Genomic DNA, 26,639 nt, shown 5'->3' with positions numbered 1-26,639 from the left:
TACCCTCCAGTCCAGGCAGCATCCTGGTATATCTCCTCTGCATCTTCTCTAAAGCTATAATGAGGTGACCTCCCAAGCCATCTAACTTCCTCTCTGAGAGAGCAGCCCTCAAGGACCAAGGCAACTTTATTAAACCACATTTGATGTCAGCTCATGCGTTTTCCAGGCTTCCTGAAAATCATCAGGGAAAGTGAGGTAGCAGCAATTTTCAGGAAGTGGTGCTGAATCAATCTTGAGGAAATCTGTCAAGGCTCCATAGATCAGTACTGACAGGAACTTTCCTACCTGCTTGTGAGAAATTGTTTATCTAAAATACTTACTTTCCACATTTTTTAGTGTTCACTCTGTCCACCTTTTGAGTTTTGCTCAATCATATCAGCATAGGTGCCATCTATTTTTGACTCAGATGAGGACCAAATGATCAGCAACAGCACCCACAGTACTTTACTGGCCATTGACCTTTTAGCTTCATGGCACTATAGTAAGGAGATCATCTCAAAGTCATGGGACATTCACCCCTCCTGCAAGCATAAAATCAACTCATTCAATCTCTTGGCAATTATGATGATTCCACTATGAAAGTTGGTCAGTACATAGTGTCTGCATCTGCTCGATGTTCTTCCTTTTCATAGTTCCCTCCCCAGGATTTGGCTCCAGTGTTCCAGATATGGCCTCCCCGGTGCCATATACAACTGAAGCATAACATCACTATTTTTACATCCCATTCCCCTTGCAATTAACAATCATATTCTACCTGCTTTCCTTGTTCTGGTTTTCTTGCTGTTCTTGTTCACGAATCTTCTGTGATTCAGACACTAGGACACCCAGATCCCTTTGCATCTCAGAACTCTGTAATCTCTCACCACTTTGACAATGACTTTTTTATTCTTCCTGTCAAAATGGACAATGTCACATTTTCCCACATTATATCTTATTTGCCAGATCTCTGTCCACTCACTAAATCTATCTACATCCCTTGATGATTTATACAAATTACAACTTGCTTTCTTCCCTGTTTTTGTGTTGGCAAAGTATTTAGTGACCATATCTTTAGTCCTAGTATCTAGGTAATTTATATGAATTATAAAAAGTTGATGGCCCAGCACTGATCCTTGCAGCACATATAATTCATTCTTGCCTGAAAATAACTCATTAATGTCTACTCTATTTCCTGATTGCAAACCAATCCTTCTATTTATACCAATATTTTATTCCTAATTTGAGCTTTTATTTTTTGCAGTAGACTTTAATGTGGCACTTTACCTTCTAGAAATTTAAATACAGTAGATCTGCCTATTCCCCTTTATTCATGGCAGATGTTATTTCATCAAATAATTCTAATGAATGAGTTAATGATTCCCTTTTCACAAAAGCATGTTAACTGTTGCTGTTTTTTTTAAACCTTGAAATGCCCTTGAATAACAGTTTCTAGCATAATCCCTTTGACAGACTGTAACGTAAGTCACCTTTAAACTCCAGGTTTCCATCTCCCTCTTTTTTTGAACATCCACTATTTTCCAGTCTGAAGACACCATCCCTGAATCTATGGAACTTTGGAAATTTAAACCAAATGCACCATTCATCTCATGAGCCATTCTTTTTAAGACCCTAACGTGAAGTCCACCAGAATTTGTGGACCTCGCAACCCATAACTCCAATAATCTGCGAAGTGTCACTTTTGATTGGAATTGTTTTGCTTTTCTCTTTAAATTCCATTTGCTGATTTACAGCCATTCCTGAAATGTTTCTGAATGTTGCATTTTGAAGACCAATGCAAAATATTTATTCAGTTAATCTGTTATGTATCTATTTTGCCTTATTAATCCCACTTATTTCATTTTGAGTCCTGACCACTTGTGAAATACAGAGGGAAAAATAACACAAAGTGGGAAATGGGTTAACAATTAAAAAAGACGCTTCTTGGAAATTTTCTGCCATTATCCAAATTTGGAACTAGCTTTCTGAATACATTTGAATTTACCATGTCATTTAAGCAAAAGCTTATCTTTAACGCTCAGTACTGAGACATTAATACTTGGTAAATAAGTTGTATCTGTTTGCATATTTTGAAGTTTTAACAAGTCCACATTCTACCCTTGCAGAATAGTCAGCTTATTCAGGGAGACTGGTCTAATTTGTTCCCCTCTAAATTGCACTTGGAAGGAAATTAGACTTGGTATTATTTTTGCCTGGAACATTGTAGGGACTCTTTAAACTTAAAGAGGCACCTTGATGGTTCAGCTCATATCTGTGAGCTAATGAAAGACTTTAGTTAAAACAATGAGTGCTACATTGTTCATTTTACTTTAACATACGTTGTCCAGATCAAGGAAAAGAAACAAGAAAAAAGGTAGATATTTTCCAAACCATTGTTGTGCTTCTATCCTGAAAACAATTACCGGGAATGGACTCTGTCTATGCTGTAATTTGTTTTATTCATTCACAGGATGAAGGAGTCACTGGCTAGGCCAGCACTTGTTGCCCATCCCTAATTGCCCAGAGGGCAGTTAAGAGTCAACCACATTGCTGTGGGTTTGGAGTCACATGTAGACCAGACCGTGTCAGGATGGCAGCTTCCTTCCCTAAAGGGTATTAATGAATCAGATGGGGTTTTTCAACAATTGGCAATGGATTTATAGTCATCATTAGACTCTTACTTCCAGATTTCTTTTTAAATTGAACTCTAATTCCACCATCTGCTGAGGCATGTCCCCAAAACATTATCTGGGTATCAGGATCAACAGTCCAGCAATTATGGCACGAGACCAGCACCTCACTATAATAAGTTTACAAATCTGTTTGATGTTATATCTTGACAACATGGGCCTGGCATCAATCAAATCAGCTGAATTGACAACTTATTTGAACCCTCGCACACCAGCCTCACTTCCTGGGCCTTATTCTGACTGTGAAAGAGACATTCCCACATACAAAATTGTACTTCATTTGGGACCACCCAGGGGAAGAGACTGCATCCATTCACCTGGTTGGCAAGGAGTTGATGGTGTTTCTAAAATGGCATCTCCCTTTGTATTCATTTCAGTTTGTTTTGCTAAAATTAGTAAATGGAAAAAATGCATAAGCCATTTAAGAAAAATAAATTACAATTAGCATCTACTTGTTGCAGGACTGTTCCCTGCTGCCTGTCTACACTTCAATGCACGTGTGGTCTGCTCATTGGAGATAAGGAAAGGGGTTTGTAGTGAATGTGCCAGAAGAGGAATGTTTTGTGATGGCTGAAATAAAAACACCAAGGCAGCTGCTCACTCAGGCAGAACCTCATCCTATTTCATCCAGGATGGCTGCATCATTCATTCTGTGCAGGTCTTTATCCCAAAGCCTTGTCCAATTGTCAATTGCAGAGAAAAGGAATCTTCCCTATCAAACATTCTCAGAAGTACCTTACACAATTGGTGGTGACAGTTGATATGGAGGGGAATATGCACCACAAATGGATCTTTAGCAATGATTAACAGATCTATGCAAGGTCAATTTGTCACTGCCTCAGCTCCCTACCTTGCCACCTTTTTCCTGTGCTGCCTATAAGGCAACATTGATGTATCGCAACAAAAATAATTTGGGGATTGGCAATATTAGAATATATGGGACTAGTCCTGTTCCAAATATAAAAGCTACTTAATGTGATCAACTATGCCATTTTCACAACACACAGTATTATTTATTCAGCAAACAAGTTATAAAAATTGAGTTACAGTGAGTGACACATTGGAAAACCTATAAATCCCATACATTATATCTGGCAGTGATTTAAAACTTCCATTCATTCTTATCAGCACTACATTCACCTCATGTAATTCTATTATTTTCAAGCCTCAGGCCAGAAAATAGATGCAGAATCAATATGTTTCTTATTTGTTCATTTTGTCCTTATTAAGTTTGTTCTTCTTCGTGTGAGACCAACATGTATATTTTATTTAACAAGTTATGCCACTGAGCACAGTCACTCGGGTCATAATGCCACCGATCGCAAATTCCAAGGTCGCCATTCTCATATCGAATAAAGTACACAACTCGGTTTGTTTTCCTGTTATTCTTGCAGGTACAGTTCACCATTCCACTTGGTTGGCACTTCTTCTGTCAGAGCTTCAATCTATAGAAAAGAATATTCCAAACTTGCAAGAAGCCAATGCCAGTGATCTCAGGGTCAGTGCTGTGGATGCACACAGTTCTGCTGCTGCCATGAATGATGGATGATACAGCAGTTTTGGAGAGGGCAATACAAGGCAGATATACTCCAGTCTCAGCTTCAACAATAAACAGACCACTGTCTGATTAGATTACAGTGTGGAAACAGGCCCTTCAGCCCAACAAGTCCACACCACCCCGCCGAAGCGCAACCCACCCATACCCGTACATTTACCCATTACCTAACACTATGGGCAATTTAGCATAGCCAATTCACCTGACCTGCACATCTTTGGATTGTGGGAGGAAACCGGAGCACCCGGAGGAAACCCACGCAGACACGGGGAGAATGTGCAAACTCCACACAGTCAGTCGCCTGAGGCGGGAATTGAACCCGGGTCTCAGGCGCTGTGAGGCAGCAGTGCTAACCACTGTGCCACCGTGCCGCCCACCGTGCTGTCATAAAGTGATGAATACCTTCTTGTAAGTGATACATAGACTATTGTACTCCTCAATCAACTTCAGTTAAAACAAAAGGTAATTTGATCATTATCTCAGCACTCTTTGTTGGAGCTTGCTGTGCACAAATTAGCTGGTGAATTTCCGACATTGCAGCATTAGATTTAGGTGGAAGTAAAGTGCTTTGGGATACTTTGAGCTAGTTCCTGCATTCTTTCAAAGTTTTTGCAATGAAGCATTTAAAAACATTTGCAGTCAGTGAGACTGAGTGTCCAGCAAATGGAAGCTGTGTCCTTACACACACTAAAAGTGGAGAATGAGCATATTAGATTGCCCACAACATTGTCGGTGAGAACTGAAAGAGGAGAGAGTGGCAGGGAAAGAGAGGAGGAGTTGCTGTTCAAAAGTAAGTTGTTCTTCTAAAGAGCCAGCATTGACTTGATGGGCCAATTGGGCCCCATTCTAGTTTCTATGATCGTGTTGGAATCCCAAACATATTCCAAAGAACTGTCTATGATCGAAATCTGCATCTAACCTGAAGCAGGCAACTGGACAGCGTTTGGAGAAATGTGCCACAGTTTGCTGTAGTGTAAAGGGTTAACTTTAATACCCCAATAACAGCCACTGAGCATGTGCGTAAGGAACTATGTCATGGTTATGACAAATCACATGGAGCTGAGACATGATGGAAGAAGCCACTCACGAAGGTCTAGAAAGGCATTGTCACCAAAGGCTTACCACATCAGGGTGTCGCCCATTCACCAGAGACTGATGGTTGTTTAAGCTGAGGATCAGCACGCTTCAGGTGAGGGGACAGAATAAGAAGATGAGCCCTTCATTCTAACCTTGGCCAGTATGGGAAATTAGCATGTATGGTTGGAAACCCGTCCAACTCCCCCATCCTCACAACCCCCCACTCCCCCTCCCACCATGTCCCTACTATGCCACTGTATGTAGTTTATAGCTAATTAATGTCAATTTTAGCCATTTGGTATTGAGTCCATGACTTACATATCCCAGGCTCCTGGAAGCTGATTGTGATATTTTACATTACATTACAGTGTGGAAACAGGCCCTTCAGCCCAACAAATCCACACCGACCCGCCGAAGCGCAACCCACCCATACCCCTACATTTACCCCTTACCTAACACTACGGGCAATTTAGCATGGCCAATTCATCTGACCTGCACATGGTTGATGAGCTTCCAGCTAAACTCATGAATATGACATTCTTTACCGAGCTGGACACAAACAGACGATTCTAGAAGTTAATGGGCAGCATGATGCCTCAGTGGTTGACACTGCTGCCTCACAGCACCAGGGACCAGGTCCAATTCCAGCTTCGGGCGACTCTCTGTGTGGAGTTTGCACATTCTTCCCGTGCCTGCGTGGGTTTCCTCCGGGTGCTCCGGTTTCCTCCCACAGTCCAGGTGTATTGGCCATGTTAAATTGCCCATAGTGTTAGGTGCATTAGTCAGAGGAAAAAGGGTCTGGGTGGGTTACTCTTCAGAGGGTCTGTGTGGACTTGTTGGGCTGAAGGGCCTGTTTTCACACTGTAGGGAATCTAATCATTACAGATCTGCAGGAGACAAAGCCATCGGGGATGTTCACCACCAAGAAATTGTGTGGAAGTCCAATAATTTATAAGTATGGTGAGTCAGTTGGGAAGATTTACATAAGCAAGTAAATCTCTCAGACACAAGATCAGGCAGGATACAGGCTTAAGCATCAACAGCTATTGTTCAAGTGAATCAAAAAGATGCTGACATCTTCGGAACACATTATGATTCCCCCCCATGTGACTACTGTAGTGGCTGATTGTCATTAACAAGCCTGGGAGCAGATTCATTCCAGATTCACTGTGATGGGATAAGAAGGTGCATCTATGAAATTTCAAGGATTTTAAATGAACCAGGCAGCAAAACATTGTTAGAGAGAACGAAGCACTTGCAGTAACTTGGGTGCGTAAGAAATTTCTGACCTACGTCTTCAACTTGCCATTTAAAGCCACTGGTAACTTTACTAACTAGGAAAATGATTGCAAAGGTGTCACACAACATCCAGAGATTTAGATTGCAGCTGATATGATTGGAGACAGTCTCTGTGTGCAGGGGAAAAAATAAACTACTACTGGAAAGGATAATCCCAAATCGTCCATTAAGATGCAAGTTCGGTCCAGGACATCAATGCCTTCATGTCCTTAACCATACAATTGTTGTCAGCAACAACGAGGATGGAACAACAATTTTGAAGCTTAATTGCATGTTGAAGAATGTGCACTGATTGCCTTGATGGCTGGTCAGTGTAAATGCCCACAGTAACCACATCTTGTGGCAATACTTTGAATAATGCTACCACATCGATATCATTCATGATTCATTGGTATATGATAAAAGGTTTATTGTTATGACAAGCTGTCCATCTGGACATTCTTCAGAATACTCATCAGGGGATTTGGGTATTGCCAAGTATTGGACTAAAGGGCTGCAATCTGTATGGTGGCCATGTATCTCTCGAGGACATAGTCTCCAACTGCGCTTTCTATACCTTTCAGGGATAGGAACAGAAACAACCTTTTCTGTCCTCTCTTGTTGAGCCAAGCCTTGGCATTGCCATGCTGGTGACATGTTTGAATGGAAGCAGGCGATCTTTCCCATCTGAAGTGATTATTATTCCCTTTGGATTGAGGTTCAGAAGCTAAACTGACTCACCTCTGAAACCATTACAATCTGTCTAAAGAAATTATTTGCCACACATGTAACCCTGGACATTGTCATCTCCAAGAATGTGCCACAATTCACCAAAGAGTGTTTCCAATCATTTGCAGCCTCATTTGGAATTGTCCTTACCACAGTTCACTGAGGTATTGGATGTAGCCTAAAATACCTTCTGAGAAAGGATGGAGGTTTTTGTTTAGTGTTGCTCAATCATTATGTTTGCAGAATGGTTTCACTCCATGGAAGCTTTTGATGGACCACAGACCGTGAACCCAACTTCCCTTTCCTTTCCAATACAATCTGACCAAACGTCACAGAACAGAGACATGGACAGGCTCAACAGAGGAAGGCCTGAGAACAGGCTAAGCCCATATCTTCAACCAGAGTCACAGGACACGTCAGCTGCCAACATTGAGGAGTGAAAAGAAGGTGTGGACAGACAAGAGACCAGGAGCACACCAGGGGAAGAGATTTTTGAACCAAGATCGCCCATTGCCCAGAGAGAAATTGGCATCATCTGAAGAAACAGTAGCATCTTGGTCTTGATGGTGGTGGGGAGATAATGTCATTGGAATTAGAATCCAGAGATGTCACTCATGCTTGGGGCATGGGTTCAATCACATTATGGCAGCTGGAGGAATTTAAATTCATTGAGGAAAAAAGCTGGAATTGGAAGCTATGTTGACCATTAAGCAATCATCAATTGCTTTAAAACCGTAAGCCATTAGAGTAGTAGGCCATTGAGAGATTTGAGTCTGTTCTGGCACTCACTGAGATCGCAGATGATCTGATAATCCTAAATTGCCTTTTCTGCGTAACTCTTGATTCCCTGAAAAGCCAATTTACTTCACAAATGTCCTTTAGGGAAGGAAATTTTCCATCCTTATGGGGTCTGTTCCACATATGACTCCAGGACGGCAACCGTGTGATTGTCTTTTAACTGTCTTCTGAAATGACTCAGAAATCCAAAGATGATTCTGGATAGGAGCAAAAGTAACAGAGTAGTTGTTATGGGGGACTTAAACTTTCTAAATATTGACTAGAAATGCTATAATTCGAATACTTTAGATAGGTCAATTTTTGTCCAATGAGTGCAGGATGGTTTCCTGACACAGTATGTAGACAGGCCAATAAGAGGCGAGGCCACATTGGATTTGGTACTGGGTAATGAACCAGGCCAGGTGTTAGATTTGGAGGTAGGTGAGCACTTTGGTGATAGTGACCATAATTCTGTTAAGTTTACTTTAGAGATGGAAAGGGATAGGTATGTCCTGTAGGGCAAGAGTTATAGCTGGGGGAAAGGCAATTATGCTGCGATTAGGCAAGATTTATGATGCATAGGATGGGGAAGGAAACTGCAGGGGATAGGCACAACTAAAATGTGGAGCTTGTTCAAGAAACAGCTACTGCGTGTCCTTGATAAGTATGTACCTGTTAGGCAGGGAGGAAGTGGTCGAGCGAGAGAACCATGGTTTACTAAAGAAGTTGAATCTCTTGTCAAGAGGTAGAAGGAGGCTTATGTAAAGATGAGATGTGAAGGCGCAGTTTGGGCACTTTAGAATTACAAGTTAGCCAGGAATGACCTAAAGAGAGAGCTGAGAAGAGCCAGGAGGGGACATGAGAATCTTTTGCAGGCAGGATCAAGGAAAACTCTAAAGCTTTCTATAGGTATGTCAGGGATAAAAGAATGACGAGAGTAAGATTAGGGGATGTCAAGGACAGTAGAGGGAAGTTGTGCGTGGAGTCCGAGGTGTTAGGAGGGGCGCTAAAAGAATATTTTTTTGTCTTTTCCTGTGTGAAAAATGACAATGTTGTGGAGGAGAATGCTGAGATACAGGCTATTAGACGAGATGGGATTGAGCTTCACAAGGAGGAGGTATTAGCAATTCTGAAAAGTGTGAAAATAGATAAGTCCCCTGGGCTGGTTGGAACTTATCCTAGGATTCTCTGGGAAGCCAGGGAAGAGATTGCAGAGCCTTTGGCTTTGATCTTTATGTTGTCATTGTATACAAGAATAGTGCCAGAAGACTGGAGGATAGCAAATGTAGTTCCCTTGTTCAAGAAGGAGAGTAGAGACAACCCTGGTAATTATAGACCAGTGAGCCTTACTTCAGTTGTGGGTAAAGTGTTGGGAAAGATTATAAGAGACAGGATTTATAATTATCTAGAAAAGAATAATTTGATTTGGGATAGTCAACATGGTTTTGCAAAGGGTATGTCGTGCCTCACAAACCTTATTGATTTCTTTGAGAAAGTGAACAGACAGGTGGATGAGGGTAAAGTGGTTGAAATGTTGTGTATGGATTTGAGTGAGGCATTTGATAAGGTTCCCCACTGTGGACTATTCCAGAAAATACGGAAGCATGGATTTGAGGGTGATTTAGCGATTTGGATAAGAATTTGTCGAGTTGTAAGAAGACAGAGAATGGTGGTTAATGGGAAATGTTCATCCTGGAGCTCAGTTACCAGTGGTGTGCCACAGGGATCTGTTCTTGGGCCACTGCTGTTTGTCATTTTTATAAATGACCTAGATGAGGACATAGAAGGGTGGATTAGTAAATTTGTATCTGGATTAGTGGTGCTGGAAGAGCACAGCAGTTCAGGCAGCATTCAAGGAGCTTCGAAATCTCCTTGGATGCTGCCTGAACTGCTGTGCTCTTCCAGCACCACTAATCCAGAATCTGGTTTCCAGCATCTGCAGTCATTGTTTTTACCTAGTAAATTTGTAGATGACACCAAAGTTGATGGAGTTATGGGTAGCGTGGAAGGATGTTGGAGGCTACAGAAGAACATTGATAAACTGCAGAGCTGGGCTGAGAGGTGGAAAATGGAGTTTAATGTGGAAAAGTATGAGGTGATTCACTTTGGAAGGAGTAACAGGAATACGGAATACTGGGCTAATGGTAAGATTCTTGGTAGTGTAGATGAGCAGAGAAATCTCGATGTCCATGTACATAGATCCCTGAAAGGTGACACCAAAGTTGCTAGGGTTGTTAAGAAGGTGTACTGTGTGTTGTCTGTTAAGGGTAGAGGGATTGAGTTTCAGAGCCAGGAGATCATGTTACAGCTGTACAAAACTCTGGTGCGGCCGCACTTGGAGTATTGCGTACAGTTCTGGTCACTGCATTATAGGAAGGATGTGAAAGCTTTGGAAAGTGTGCATTTGCCTGGTATGGAGGGAAGGTCTTAAGATGAAAGGCTGAGGGACTTGAGTCTGTTTTTGTTCGAGAGAAGAAGGTTGAGAGGTGACTTAATAGAAGCATACAAGATGATCAGAGGGTTAGATAGAGTGGACAGTGAGAACCTTTTTCCTTGGATGGTGATGGCTAGCACAAGGGGACATAGCTTTACATTGAGGGGTGACAGAAATAGGACATGCGTCGGAGGTAGTTTCTTTACTCAGAGAGTAGTAGGGATGTGGAACACACTGCCTGAAACAACAGTAGACTCGCCAATTCTAAGGGCATTTAAATGGTCATTGGATAGACATATGGATGAAAATGGAATAGTGTAGGATAGATGGGCGTCAATTGTTTTCACAGGTTAGTGCAACATCCAGGGCTGAAAGGTCTGTGCTGTGCTGTAATGTTCTATGTTCTATCCTCCCAGTTAAAGGAAAATTAGGGACGGTCAACAAATGCTCCCATTGCCAGTGAGATTCATGACCCATTGAAAAATAATGAAAAATATCCCCGGATCCTCAGTACAAAGCTGCAACCAAACAGTGGGTAAGAGCAGCAACAGGAATGAGAGTGCTCAGAGTCTGTGCTTGGAATGAACAACTTCTCAATGGCCTCAAGATGAACACAGTAATGTTTGAAAAAATTAGTGAGACCATTCAAAATATTAGCTGAAAATGTGTTGCTGGAAAAGCGCAGCAGGTCAGGCAGCATCCAAGGAGCAGGAGAATCGACGTTTCGGGCACGAGCCCAAATAAAGACTTTGGAGGAAAGTATAAAAGGATGTGTAAATAGTGCAACTCATAGTAAAGGATAAAGGTTTTGTGTGGAGGAGCAGAGAAAAGGATTAATTATGTACTTTGTTAACAGCTCCTGAGCATGTGCAGAGAAAAAAATAAGTACTGAATAAGAACAAGAATAATGGACTTCACTTCCTGACTCACCAGACTTACTCGAACTTGTCTCCCATCTACAAGGCACTGTCAGGAGTGTGATGGAATACTCCAGAACTTGCCTGGATGGGTGCAGCCCCAACTACACCCAAGAAACTTAACTACATCCACGACAAAGCAACCCACTTGATTGGCATCACATCCATGCCCTTTACCACCGATGCTTAGTAGTAAGATGGCAGCAGCTGGATAGGAAGTGATCGAGCTGCTGAGCCCATCTAGATCCTGATTTGCAGGCCACCTGCATCCTTCTTTTTTGTCATTTTTAGCATTAGCATCAATATTCATCGTACCTTTTGGCAGCTTTGGGCGAAGAGGGATGTTTTGAGTGGCTACTGCGATAACGATGGCATTTCCTTGTGGCCATTACGGCCACGTCCGGTGGTGGTCTGCTTTGGTGTCTTTGGCGGCATGGCCTGTGATTCTATCGGCCCAGGTTGGCAGCGGCTTCAGCAATGGTCTGGCATCCGATGGCCTGGGGCACCTGTGGGCGGCTTCGGCATTGTCTTCCAGCCCGGTATCGGCAACGAGGTGGGTCCTCGGGGTGACATTGGGATTCAGCGGTATCTTCCAGCCTTGGTATCCCAGTGGCCTGGCGTGACTAACTTCTTCTGCAGCTGTCCAGTTTTTTCCCAAAGCCTGGAACAGTGAATCGAATTAAGTATATTTCTCTTATCAACGCCTTCTGTTATTAATACAAGTGTGACCTCAACACTTTTCACTGGTTCTTTTGTAAAATTTACAAGTGGCAATAAATAAATTACTGTTACGAATTTGTTATTACTAGCAGCAGTGTGTACTATCTCCAAGAAGAAATTCACCAAAGATCCTCAGACAGCACCTTCCATGACCACGAGAAGGACAAGGGCAGCACATACATGGGAACACCACCAATATCCCCTCCAAGTCATTCACCATCCTGACTAAAAAGTATGTCGCTGTTCCTTTAGTGTTGCTGAGTAAAAATCTTGTAACTCTGTCCTTTCTGGTACTTATGGTGTACCTCCATGAATTAGACTGAAGCAGTTTAAGACAGCAGCTCACTGCCAACATCTCAAGAGTAATTAGCTATGGGCTATTAAGGATCAACTATGAGAAAGTGAGGACTGAAGATGCTGGAGACCAGAGTTGAAGAGTATGGTGCTGGAAAAGCGCAGCAGGCCAGGCAGCATCCGGGGAGCAGGAGAATCTTTCCTGAAGAAGGGCTTATGCCCGAAATGTCGATTCTCCTGCTCCTCGGATGCTGCCTGGCCGGCTGCGCTTTTCCAGCACCACACTCTTCAACTATTAAGGCTCACCCAACCCCCTTCCACTGCTCCCTTTGGTGCACAAACAATGCTTGAACAAGATTTACCAGTGAGTTCACAAAGACCTTGTGTTTTCATGGCTCTTCAGGGAGCTTTTCTGTGTTCAAATTTGTTGCTAACTTTCCTACATTATCTCAGAAGCTACAATTCAAAAATACTTCAATCATTCCAGACCATTCTGAATTTGAAAAGGATGCACAGTTTAAAAAAAGTGGTTTTTAATTTCTTTTCACTCAGAGTTCTGGCACTCCCTCCCTACTGACATTGTGGGTCAACCTCCAGCTCATGGACTGTGGCGGTTCACCACCTTCTCAAGGGCAACTAGGGATGGGCATTAAGGGATAGTTTGCCAGCCCCCAGTAATGCTCATGTTCCATGAGTGAATTATACAAAAGATATATCATAAAACACATTGTAGCTGAAACTGGGTACAGGTGGGCAGGTTTAAAGCTAACTTTTGCCTCCTATTTATGTGGTGATCAGATGGTGAACTGAATGAATGAATGAATACTGCTTAAGCCAACAGAATCTGTGGTAAGACATGTGGCTTAATAAGATGATGAACAATGTCAGTGAGGATTCGGAGGTGCCGGTGTTGGACTGGGGTGTACAAAGTTAAAAATCACACAACACCAGGTTATAGTCCAACAGGTTTAACTGGAAGCACACTAGCTTTCGGAGCTTGCACAATCACCTGATGAAGGAGCGTCACTCTGAAAGCTAGTGTGCTTCCAATTAAACCTGTTGGACTATAACCTGGTGTTGTGTGATTTTTAACAATGTCAGTGAGGAGTACCTTATTTGAACAGAATACCTGATTGTGATGAAAAAGAACTTTCTCGCTCTTGGCTGTCTTTCTGATTTGCGGGGGGAGTGGTCTACCAGTCAAATAAGTACCTGTGGTATTGTTTCCCTGCAAAATCAGAATCAGCCTGACTTAAACTGATTCCCAAAGTCTAATGGATTCGCACATTGTCTCATTCCATTTTATTTAGGGTAATGGGTTTGATATTGAAAAGTGCACTGCAGGAGTAGCAGAATGTGCAGAGAGAATACTATGGGTACAGCAGAATATAATCAGCATTGAGGGCCACGGGCCCATTAATCTCCCTGCCAAAGTTGTTGGTCCGTCACAAATTAGAACGCTGCTTGGTTTCTTTCAAACAGTTTCTTAATTAGCTTTCTTAATCACTTTTATCAATAGCGGTTCCAATTTCCGTGAATACTGCGCTTATCGGATCAGAATGACTTGAACACAACAGAATAAATTGAACGCAGAGGGTAATGGCTTAATATCCTGGAGCATCATCAGATGAAACCTGGGAGTAACCAGCAGTAATTTTACTGCAATTGTTTACACCAAGAGCTCCTAATTGAAAGTTGTAAGGTAGCCTCTTAAAGGACCCCATCTACCACCCTCTGAGAAAAAGGACTGGAAATGACATCACCAACCCAAGGAAATCTGAACACATAAATAGAAAGTAGGACATAATGCCAGTGCTGCACCAGAGGCTCACTGATGGTGACGAAACATCTGAAAACAAACCTTCCAGCTCAGCGAGCAAACTTACATCCAGTAGCCACTTAATCTCTGAACAGCAGATCAGCTGCCAACCTCGTCAGACAGAGACGTGTGTGCAAGACAGAGCGAGCAAAGGGCAGGAGTCAGATAGTGGGGAGAAAAGCGAAGACTGGACTGCCGCAGGAGTATCAAAAAATACATTGAATCATTTGAATTCATAGCTTAAAAATAAGGGGTTGCCCGCTGAAGGCCCATTGAGATGAGGAAATATCTTCTTTCTCTCAGCAAGTTGTGAGTCCTTGCAATTCCCTTCAAGCGGCAGTGAATATAGAATCCATAAGTATTTTTAAAACAGGGGTAGATAGATCACCAAGTGAATGCAAGATTTTCAGGGGAATGCAGGAATGTAGCGTTGTGGTTAAAATCACATCAATTATGATCTTATTGAATGACAGAACAGGTTCAAAGGACCAAGTGACCTACTCTTGTTCCAGCTGACTTGTTCTGAGGTAACTGGACATAAGCAGGCATGTCTTTAACAAGCTTCTACTCCTGTTATGTGGTGATCAGATGATGAACTGAATGAATGTAGTTAAGTCAATGTAACAGACCATCGACCCATCTCCAAATCTATGTCCAATATTTCAACGAGTGCAGGTTCGTAGTTCCTTGAAAGTGGAGTTGCAGGTAGATAGGATAGTGAAGAAGGTGTTTGGTATGCTTTCCTTTATTGGTCAGTGCACTGAGTATAGGAGTAGGGAGGTCATATTGCAGCTGTACAGGACATTAATTAGGCCACTTTTGGAAAACTGGTCTCCCTGGTACAAGAAGGATGTTGTGAAACTTGAAAGGGTCCAGAAAAGACTTACAAGGATGTTATTGGGTTGAAAGGTTTGAGCTACAGGGAGAAGCTCAATAGGCTGGGGCTGTTTTCCCTGGAGTGTCAGAGGCTGAGGGGTGACCTTACAAAATTTATAAAATCATGAGGGGCATGGATAGGGTAAATAGACAAGGTCTTTTCCCCGGGGTGGGGGAGTCCAGAACTGTAGGGCATAGGTTTAGGGTGAGAGGGGAAAGATATAAAAGGGACCAAAGGGGCAACTTTTTCACACAGATTTTGGTGCGTGTATGGAATGAGCTGCCAGAGGAAGTGGTGGAAGCTGGTACAATGACAACATTTAGAAGGCATCTGGACGGGTATATGAATAGAAAGGGTTTAGAGGGGTATGGGCCAAGTGCTGGCAAATAGAGCTTGATTTATTTAGGATATCTGGTTGGCATGGATGAGTTGGAAAGGTGGGTCTGTTTCCGTACTGTACAGCTTTGTAACTCGATGAATCCAATGGCTTTCACCGTCTTTTTTTCCTAAGTTGCTTCATTCAATTCAATGATAGTTTGGTTCCTTTTTAATATTGAATTTCCACTTGCTGCGTTATTTATGTTGCTGAATTTAACTGCGTATTTTTATGAATGAATTACCTCAGTTAGCCAATGTGGACAGTGGTCCTGAATGAACGTGTAATGAAGACCCTGCAGCAAAGCAAGTGTGTGTTTTATCAATGATTTGTTGGTTTTCAGATTCAAAATTAAATGTTTTCAGAGATTTTTTTTAATTTGATGTTTGTGTTGCTCTGTAAAGGTGTGGCTTATAACCTACTGAATGCCTTATGTCTGTAAAGTGAAGCCAATAGATTTCTATAATGCAGAGAAAATTGTGTATTTGAAATGGTAACCCACATAATATAAGACAATATATTCCCTCGTGACCAATCTTCACAGATGGATCCTTTTTTTAAAACTGCGATGATAAGATGCTCACAGCCAGATTTGGCTTACTGGGTGTCATAAACAGCTCGAAATGGTTCCAGAGTATTGGCTTTTCTCTGGAATACCAGTCTCACAGCTCTCAGGGGGATAGTGAATTAGATATCTTCTTGCATTAAATACAGAATAGATCATTCTGCCTTCTTACAGAAATGACATTTTGTGTCCAGTTTTGGTAGAGTGAAGGATAACAAAAGCATCGCAGTGGGAGTAATGTGTTACTGCCATCAATAATTAAAGTTACAGTGGGCTTTTACAGTGCAGAACAGAATCTGATAAAAGCTTTGTTGTATACCTCTACACATTTCAGAAAGCTCTGTTTGTATTGGATTACTTGGGATCTGTCTTTTTCACCATCAGGAAATGTATTTGCAACATGCTCATGTTAGGAACATTTTGAGTTTTGTCTTATTTTATTGATATTCTAATTAACAGGATCTAATCATTTTCTATTGTGAAAGCAAGAGAATCTGGATACTGGAAATTTGATTTGAGAACCGAAACTGCTGGAAATTGTCAGCACATCTGTCAGATTCTAGGGAAATAGGGTGGCATGGTGGCTTATGGGGTGGCACGGTGGCTCAGTGGTTAGCACTGCTACCTCACAGCGCCAGGGACCCAGGTTCAATTCCTGTCTTGAGCAACTGTCTGTGTGGACTTTGTACATTCTCCCCATGTCTGTGTGGGTTTCCTTCATGTGCTTTGGTTTCCTCCCACATTTCAAAGATGTGCAGGTCAGGTGAATTGGTCATGCTAAATTGCCTGTAGTGTTAGGTGCATTAGTCAGGAGTAAATGTAGGGGAATGGGTCTGGGTGGGTTGCTCTTTGGAGGATTGGTGTTGATTTGTTGGGCCAAAGGGCCTGTTTCCACACTGTAGGAAACCTAAAAAAAAAGGAAAGAGAGAGCCAAATCTTACAAATCTCTCATAAGAACTGGGAGAACCTGAAATGTTAACTTTAGTTTCTGTGCATGCGTATACAGCTTGACCTGCTGAGTATTTCCACAGTTTCTGCTTTTAAGGTCATAGAGATATACAGCACGGAAACAGACCCTTTGGTCCAACCCGTCCATGCCGACCAAGTTTTCCAAACTAAACTAGTACCGTTTGCCTGCATTTGGCCCATATTCCTTTAAACCTTTCCTATCTATGTACCTGTCCAAATATCTTTTAAATGTTGTAACTGTATCTGCTCCTACCACTTCATCTGACTGTTCATTCCACACACAAACCACCCACTGTGTGGAAAAGTTGCCCCACAGGTCCCTTTTAATAGAAATTTTATTTCCAGTCATTCTCTAACTGAAAGGGGCTGCTGGAAAACAATATTTGGATGGTTACAGCAAATTAATAAATCAGAACAGAACTGGTAGAAGCCAAGTATGCTCAAATAAAAGGCTGAGGAATGTTTTAAGCAATGTAAGGTTTTCTTCCTCCACCTCTCTCTCTTCCTCTTTGTTGCCTGCAACACACTGCAGACATGGAGGTCACTTTGAACTGGGGTCTGTGGTTCTGATGTCTGCCCCTTCTCCTCGCTATCCCATGCTCTACCCATTGGCCTGCAGTCATTGGAATTTAAAAGAGTGAGAGGTGATCTTATGAAAACATACAACTTTCTTAAGGGACACAACAAGATGGATGTGGAAGTGCTGTATCTCCTTGTGGGAGAGCCTAGCACCAGGGAGTAAAATTTCTCAGAATAAGGAGTCACCCACATAATGGCAGGGGTGGGGCGCTGTGCTCACTGGTTAATACTGATGTCCCTTACGCCAGGGACCTGGGTTTGATTCCACTCTCAGGTGATTGGCTGTATTGAGTTTGCACGTTCGCCTTCTGTCTGATTGGGCTTCCTCTCACAATCCAAGGATGTGCAGGGTAGGGTGGATTGGCCATGGGAAATTGCCCATAATGTCCAAGGATGTGCAGGGTTGGGTGGATCAGCCATGGGAAATTGCCCATAATGTCCAAGGATGTGCAGGGTTGGGTGGATCAGCCATGGGAAATTGCACACAGTGTCCAGGGATGTGCAGGGAAGGGTGGATCGGCCATGGGAAATTGCACACAGTGTCCAGGGATGTGCAGGGAAGGGTGGATCAGCTGTGGGAAGTTGCACACAGTGTCCAGGGATGTGCAGGTTAGGGTGGATTGGCCATGGGAAATTGCACACAGTGTCCAGGAATGTGCAGGGTAGGGTGGATTGGCCATGGGAAATTGCACACAGTGTCCAGGGATATGCAGGGTAGGGTGGATCAGCCATAGGAAATTGCACAGAGTGTCCAAGGGCATGCAGGGTAGGGTGGATCGGTCATGGGAAATTGCACACAGTGTCCAGGGATGTGCAGGGTAGGGTAGATCAACCAATGAGAAATTGCACACACTGTCCACGGATGTGCAAGGTAGCGTGGATCGGCCATGGGAAATTGCACACAGTGTCCAAGGAAGTGCAGGTTAGGGTGGATCGGCCATGGGTAATTGCACACAGTGTCCAGGCATGTACAGGTCAGGGTGGATTGGCCATGGGAAATTGCCTTGGTGTCCAAGGATGTGCAGGGTAGGGTGGATTGGCCATGGGAAATTGCACACAGTGTCCAGGGATATGCAGGGTAGGGTGGATCAGCTGTGGGAAGTTGCACACAGTGTCCAGGGATGTACAGGTTAGGGTGGATTGGCCATGGGAAATTGCACACAGTGTCCAAGGATGTACAGTTTAGGGTGGATTGGCCATGGGAAATTGCCATAGTGTCCAAGGATGTGCAGGATTCGGTCGATTGGCCATGGGAAATTGCACACAGTGTCCAGGGATGTGCAGGTTAGGGTGGATCGGCCATAGGAAATTGCACACAGTGTCCAGGGATGTGCAGGGTAGGGTGGATCGGCCATGGGAAATGCACAGTGTCCTTGGATGTGCAGGGAGTGGTCGATCGGCCATGAGAAATTGCCATAGTGTCCAAGGATGTGCAGGGTAGGGTGGATTGGCCGTGGGAAATTGCACACAGTGTCTAAGGATGTGCAGGGTAGGGTGGATCGGCCATGGGAAATGCACAGTGTCCTTGGATGTGCAGGGAGTGGTCGATCGGCCATGAGAAATTGCCATAGTGTCCAAGGATGTTCAGGGTAGGGTGGATTGGCCATGGGAAATTGCCATAGTGTCCAAGGATGTGCAGGGTAGGGTGGATCGGCCATGGGAAATTGCACACAGTGTCCAAGGATGTGCAGGGTAGGGTGGATTGGCCATGGAAATTGCCATAGTGTCCAAGGATGTGCAGGGTAGGGTGGATTGGCCATGGAAATTGCCATAGTGTCCAAGGATGTGCAGGGTAGGGTGGATTGGCCGTGGGAAATTGCACACAGTGTCCAGGGATGTGCAGAGTAGGGTGGATTGGCCATGGAAATTGCACACAGTGTCTAAGGATGTGCAGGGTAGGGTGGATTGGCCATCGGAAATTGCACACTGTGTCCAAGGATGTGCAGCGTAGGGTGGATCGGCCATGGGAAATTGTACACAGTGTCCAGGGATGTGCAGGTTAGGGTGGATCGGCAATGGGAAATTGCACACAGTGTCCAGGGATGTGCAGGGTAGGGTGGATTGGCCATAGGAAATTGCACACTGTGTCTAAGGATGTGCAGGGTAGGGTGGATTGGCCATGGAAATTGCACACAGTGTCCAGGGATGTGCAGGGTAGGGTGGATTGGCCATGGAAATTGCACACAGTGTCCAGGGATGTGCAGGGTAGGGTGGATTGGCCATAGGAAATTGCACACTGTGTCCAGGGATGTGCAGGGTAGGGTGGATTGGCCATGGAAATTGCACACAGTGTCCAGGGATGTGCAGGGTAGGGTGGATCGGCCATCGGAAATTGCATAGTGTCCAAGGATGTGCAGGGTAGGGTGGATTGGCCATGGAAAATTGCGCACTGTGTCCAGGGATGTGCAGTGTAGGGTGGATTGGCCATGGGAAATTGCACAGTGCCCAGTGATGTGCAGGGTAGGGTGGATTGGCCATGGGAAATTGCGCACAGTGTCCAGGGATGTGCAGTGTAGGGTGGATTGGCCATGGGAAATTGCACAGTGCCCAGGGATGTGCAGGGTAGGGTGGATTGGCCATGGAAAATTGCACACAGTGTCCAAGGATGTGCAGAGTAGGGTGGATCGGCCATGGGAAATTGTACACAGTGTCCAGGGATGTGCAGAGTAGGGTGGATTGGCCATGGGAAATTGTACACAGTGCCCAAGGATGTGCAGACTACATGGCTTAGCTATGGCAAATGCAGGATTACAGGGATGGGTTGGGTCTGGGTGGGGATGCTCATTAGACGGTCAATCGGTGGACTTGATGGTCCAAATGACCTACTTCCACACTGTCTGGATTCTCTGATATAAGAGATGGCTCAGTGGTTAGCACTCTGCCTCACAGTGCCAAGGACCCAAATTTGATTCCAGCATTGGGTGACTGTCTGTGTGGAGTTTGCATACTCTCCCCGTCTCTGCGTCGCTTTCCTCTGGGTGCACCGGTTTCCTCCCACAATCCAAAGATGTGCAGGTTATGTAGATTGGCCATGCTCAATTGTCCAGTAGTGTTCAGGGATGTCTAAGTTCAGTGCATTAGACAGGGGTAAATGAAGGGGGAATGGGTCTGGGTGGATTACTTTTCGGAAGGTTGGTGTGGATTTGTTGTCCCAAAGGACCTGTTTCTATATTGTAGGGTTTCTAAGACAGAATTGAGGAGGAATGCCTTCTCTCAGAGCTTAGTGAATCGGTGAAATTCTTTACTGCAGAAAGTTCTTATGGTTGGGTCATTAATAATGTTCAAGGCTGAGGGAGACAGATTTTTAATCAGTAAGGGAATTAAGTCATGTAGGGGAAGGTAGGAAAGTGGATTGGGGATTTATGGATCAGTCATGATCTCACTGATTGGTGGAGCCATTGATTAGCAGAGCAGACTTGACCCTCACCACCAGACGCCTGGAGGAAGAACGCCTCATCTTCCACCTCGGAACACTTCAACCCCAGGGCATCAATGTGGACTTCAACAGTTTCCTCATTTCCCCTTCTCCCACCTCACCCTAGCTTCAAACTTCCAGCTCAGCAGTGTCCCCATGACTTGTCCGGACTTGTCCTACCTGCCTATCTCCTTTTCCACCTATCCACTCCACCCTCTCCTCCCTGACCTATCACCTTCATCCCCTTCCCCACTCACCCATTGTACTCTATGCTACTTTCTCCCCACCCCCCACCCTCCTCTAGCTTATCTCTCCACGCTTCAGGCTCACTGCCTTTATTCCTGATGAAGGGCTTTTGCCCGAAACGTCGATTTTGAAGCTCCTTGGATGCTGCCTGAACTGCTGTGCTCTTCCAGCAACACTAATCCAGAATCTGGTTTCCAGCATCTGCAGTCATTGTTTTTACCACCTTGATGGGCCGAATGACCTAATTCTGCTCCAATGTTTTATGGTCTAACTAAGCAGTTGTAGTGATGGCTGATTTGCAATACTTTAGAAATTGGAGACAAAATTCAAAATGGATGAATGAGTGATGATTTGTTGTCACTTGTACTTTGTAATGAACAACATGGCAACATATAATGAAAAGCTTCAACTATCATAAGTTCATAAGTTCTTAAGCTATGGGAGCAGAATTAGGCCATTCAGCCCATTGAGTCTGCTCCACCATTTGATCATGGCTGATATGCCCCCATTTTCCTGCCTTCTCCCCTTACCCCTACAACCCATTAGTGGGCGGCATGGTGGCACAGTGGTTAGTACTGCTGCCTCATAGCGCCAGAGACCCGGGTTCAATTCCTGCCTCAGGTGTCTCTATGTTTGGAGTTTGTACATTCTCCCCGTGTCTGCGTGGGTTTCCTCCCACAATCCAAAAATGTGCAGGTTAGATGAATTGGCCATGCTAAATTGCCCGTAGTGTTAGGTGAAGGGGTAAATGTAGGGGAATGGGTCTGGGTGGGTTGTGCTTCGGCGGATTGGTGTGGACTTGCTGGGCCGAAGGGCCTGTTTCCACACTATAAGTAATCTAATCCATTACCAATTCTAAATCTGTCTAATTACTCCTTAAATTTACCCACTTCCTCACTGTCTAACTCCTCCTTAACTCTGTCCAAGCAGCCACCGCACTTTGTGGGGTAGCGAATTCCACAGATTCCACAACTCTGTTTTACACTTGCTCCTCCTTATCCTACCCTTATCCCTTATACTGTCGCCACAATCCAGTGCCATTTGAATATATTCAGAATTAAAGGAATAAAAAGATAAAACTGCAAGGGACAAGATCTTTGTTGTGTTGGCTGCACCATGAGACCTGAGCTCTGAGCTGGCTGACCAACCACACCCACCCCCTCCCCACCCCACCCACAGTGGACCCATCAGCATCAGAGTTGCCCGTCTTCAGGTGCCATCCCTTCATTGTTGGGGCCCACCTTACTGATGGTTTTGCTGATGCCAGGCACTATTCTAGAAACACTCTCACCCCGCAACCAGGTGACCCCAGCTCTGGGCCTACCACAATCAGGAATCCTTAGATCTGCTGAAGCAACACAATATCCTTTTATTGTCATGTGTGTGACTACTGTGAGAGGCATTGACAATGTCTGCCTCCTTATGGTGATGTCTTAGGTGCAGTCACCTAGGGGCAACACTTGGATACAGCAAATGATTAAAAGTAGTTACATCGGTTAAAAATAGGACATCATTAAAGGGTTGACATTACAGTCAGGTGGGAAATCTCATATAGACGTTACAGTGTAGCAGCTCAGCACAGGGACTTTGCACATGATTTGACCGTCTGCACCAGACCCCAGACTAATAGCCCACCCCGTTCTGCTCCAGCCCCCAGGCCCAGCCTGCTCTGCTCCAAGCCCCAGGCCCAGCCTGCTCTGCTCCAAGCCCCAGGCCCAGCCTGCTCTGCTCCAAGCCTCAGGCCCAGCCTGCTCTGTCCCGGCATTCAGCTGCTGCAAGGTAGGGGCCATCATTGCCCTCCTCCATGACAGTCTCTGCCCAGGACTCGTTGTCCGTGTGCTGTTCTAAGGCTGTTTCCTCACTCTCTGCTCCGGGGCAGTTTCCCCACTCCCTGCTCCGGGACTGTTTCCCCACTCCCTGCTCCGGGGACTGTTTCCCCACTCCCTGCTCCGGGACTGTTTCCCCACTCCCTTCTCCGGGACTGTTTCCCCACTCCCTGCTCCGGGACTGTTTCCCCACTCCCTTCTCCGGGACTGTTTCCCCATTCCCTGCTCCGGGCTGTTTCCACTCTCCAAGCTCTGGGGCCGTTTCCCCACTGCCTGCTCCGGGGCCGTTTCCCCACTCCCTGCTCCAGGAAATTTCCCCACTCCCAGATCAGGGGCTGTTTCCACATTCCTTGCTCCGGGACTGTTTCCCCACTCCCTACTTCGGGGGCCATGTCCCCTCTCCCTGCTCTGTGATCATTTTCTCACTCCCTGCTCCGGGGCTGTTTCCCCACTCCCTGCTCTGGGACTGTTTCCCCACTCCCTGATCTGGGACTGTTTCCCCACTCCCTGCTCCGGGACTGTTTCCCCACTCCCTGCTCCGGGGCTGTTTCCCCACTCCCTCCTCCGGGACCATTTCCCCACTCCCTGCTCCGGGACTGTTTCCCCACTCCCTGCTCCGGGATTGTTTCCCCACTCCCTGCTCCGGGACTGTTTCCCCACTCCCTGCTCCGGGACTGTTTCCCCACTCCCTGCTCCGGGACTGTTTCCCCACTCCCTGCTCCGGGACTGTTTCCCCACTCCCTGCTCTGGGACTGTTTCCCCACTCCATGCTCTGGGGCTGTTCCCCCACTCCCTGCTCCGGGGCTGTTTCCCCACTCCCTGCTCCGGGACTGTTTCCCCACTCCCTGCTCCAGGACTGTTTCCCCACTCACTGCTCCGGGGCTGTTTCCCCACTCCCTGCTCCGGGACTGTTTCCCCACTCCCTGCTCCAGGACTGTTTCCCCACTCACTGCTCCGGGGGCTGTTTCCCCACTCCCTGCTCCGGGGGCTGTTTCCCCACTCCCTGCTCTAGGACTATGTCCCCACTCCCTCCTCCGGGGCTGTTTCCCCACTCCCTGCTCCGGGACTGTTTCCCCACTCCCTGCTCAGGTCTGTTTCCCGACTCCCTGCTCCGGAACTGTTTCCCCACTCCCTGCTCCGGGACAGTTTCCCCACTCCCTTCTCCGGGACTGTTTCCCCACTCCCTGCTCCAGGACTGTTTCCCCACTCCCTGCTCCGGGACCATTTCCCCACTCCCTGCTCCGGGACTGTTTCCCCACTCCCTGCTCCAGGACTGTTTCCCCACTCCCTTCTCCGGGACCATTTCCCCACTCCCTGCTCTGGAACTGTTTCCCCACTCCCTGATCTGGGGCTGTTTCCCCACTCCCTGCTCTGGGGCTGTTTCCCCACTCCCTGCTCCGGGGCTGTTTCCCCACCCCCTGCTCTGGGGCTGTTTCCCCACTCCCTGCTCTGGGGCTGTTTCCCCACTCCCTGCTCCGGGGCTGTTTCCCCACTCCCTGCTCCAGGGCCGTTTCTCCCGAGGAGTGAGAAGAAGCAAAAACCAGACAACAGGAAGGAAAAGGGAAGAAGAAGAACATGTGGAGTAGAGGAGCTCCAGCAGGAGCTTCCAACTCTGCTGCCATCTTGCTCGTTATTCCTGCCCACCCCGTTCTGCTCCAAGCCCCAGGCCCAGCCTGCTCTGCTCCAAGCCTCAGGCCCAGCCTGCTCTGCTCCAAGCCCCAGGCCCAGCCTGCTCTGCTCCAAGCCTCAGGCCCAGCCTGCTCTGCTCCAAGCCCCAGGCCCAGCCTGCTCTGCTCCAAGCCCCAGACCCAGCCTGCTCTGCTCCAAGCCTCAGGCCCAGCCTGCTCTGCTCCAAGCCCCAGGCCCAGCCTGCTCTGCTCCAAGCCCCAGATCCAGCCTGCTCTGTCCCGGCATTCAGCTGCTGCAAGGTAGGGGCCATCATTGCCCTCCTCCATGACAGTCTCTGCCCAGGACTCATTGTCCGTGCGCTGTTCTGAGGCTGTTTCCCCACTCCCTGTTCCAGGACCGTTTCCGCACTCCCTGCTCCGGGACCATTTCCCCACTCCCTGCTTCGGGGCTGTTTCCCCACTCCCTGCTCCGGGGCTGTTTCCCCACTCCCTGCTCCGAGGCCATTTCCCCACTCCCTGCTCCGAGGCCGTTTCCCCACTCCCTGCTCAGGACTGTTTCCACGAATCCCTGCTCCGGGGCTCTTTCCCCACACGCTGCTCCGGGACCTTTTCCCCACTCACTGCTCCGGGACTGTTTCCCCACTCACTGCTCCGGGACTGTTTCCCCACTCCCTGCTCCGAGACTGTTTCCCCACTCACTGCTCCGGGACTGTTTCCCCACTCCCTGCTCAGGTCTGTTTCCCCACGCCCTGCTCCAGGACTGTTTCCCCACTCCCTGCTCCGGGGCTGTTTCCCGACTCCCTGCTCCGGGACTGTTTCCCCACTCCCTGCTCCGGGGCTGTTTCCCCACTCCCTGCTCCGGGACTGTTTCCCCACTCCCTGCTCCGGGGCTGTTTCCCGACTCCCTGCTCCGGGACTGTTTCCCCACTCCCTGCTCCGGGGCTGTTTCCCCACTCCCTGCTCCGGGACTGTTTCCCCACTCCCTGCTCCGGGACTGTTTCCCCACTCCCTGCTCCGGGGCTGTTTCCCCACTCCCTGCTCCGGGGCTGTTTCCCCACTCCCTGCTCCGGGACTGTTTCCCCACTCCCTGCTCCGGGGCTGTTTCCCCACTCCCTGCTCCAGGGCTGTTTCCCCACTCACTGCTCCGGGGGCTGTTTCCCCACTCCCTGCTCCAGGGGGTGTTTCCCCACTCCCTGCTCTGGGACTATGTCCCCACTCCCTCCTCCGGGGCTGTTTCCCCACTCCCTGCTCCGGGGCTGTTTCCCCACTCCCTGCTCAGGTCTGTTTCCCCACGCCCTTCTCCGGGACTGTTTCCCCACTCCCTGCTCAGGTCTGTTTCCCCACGCCCTGCTCCGGGGCTGTTTCCCCACTCCCTGCTCCGGGACTGTTTCCCCACGCCCTGCTCCGGGACTGTTTCCCCACTCCCTGCTCAGGTCTGTTTCCCCACGCCCTGCTCCGGGACTGTTTCCCCACTCCCTGCTCCGGGGCTGTTTCCCCACTCCCTTCTCCAGGACTGTTTCCCCACTCCCTGCTCCGGGGCTGTTTCCCGACTCCCTGCTCCGGGACTGTTTCCCCACTCCCTGCTCCGGGACTGTTTCCCCACTCCCTGCTCCGGGACTGTTTCCCCACTCCCTGCTCCGGGACTGTTTCCCCACTCCCTGCTCCAGGGCTGTTTCCCCACTCACTGCTCCGGGGGCTGTTTCCCCACTCCCTGCTCCGGGGGCTGTTTCCCCACTCCCTGCTCTGGGACTATGTCCCCACTCCCTCCTCCGGGGCTGTTTCCCCACTCCCTGCTCCGGGACTGTTTCCCCACGCCCTGCTCAGGTCTGTTTCCCGACTCCCTGCTCCGGAACTGTTTCCCCACTCCCTGCTCCGGGACTGTTTCCCCACTC

The sequence above is a fragment of the Chiloscyllium plagiosum genome, unplaced genomic scaffold (assembly GCF_037043375.1).
Source record: "Chiloscyllium plagiosum isolate Xiang-an unplaced genomic scaffold, Cpla_swu_hap1 HiC_scaffold_19, whole genome shotgun sequence".
In the NCBI taxonomy this organism is placed as follows: Eukaryota; Metazoa; Chordata; class Chondrichthyes; order Orectolobiformes; family Hemiscylliidae; genus Chiloscyllium; species Chiloscyllium plagiosum.
Note: the sequence above shows the minus strand (reverse complement) of the source record.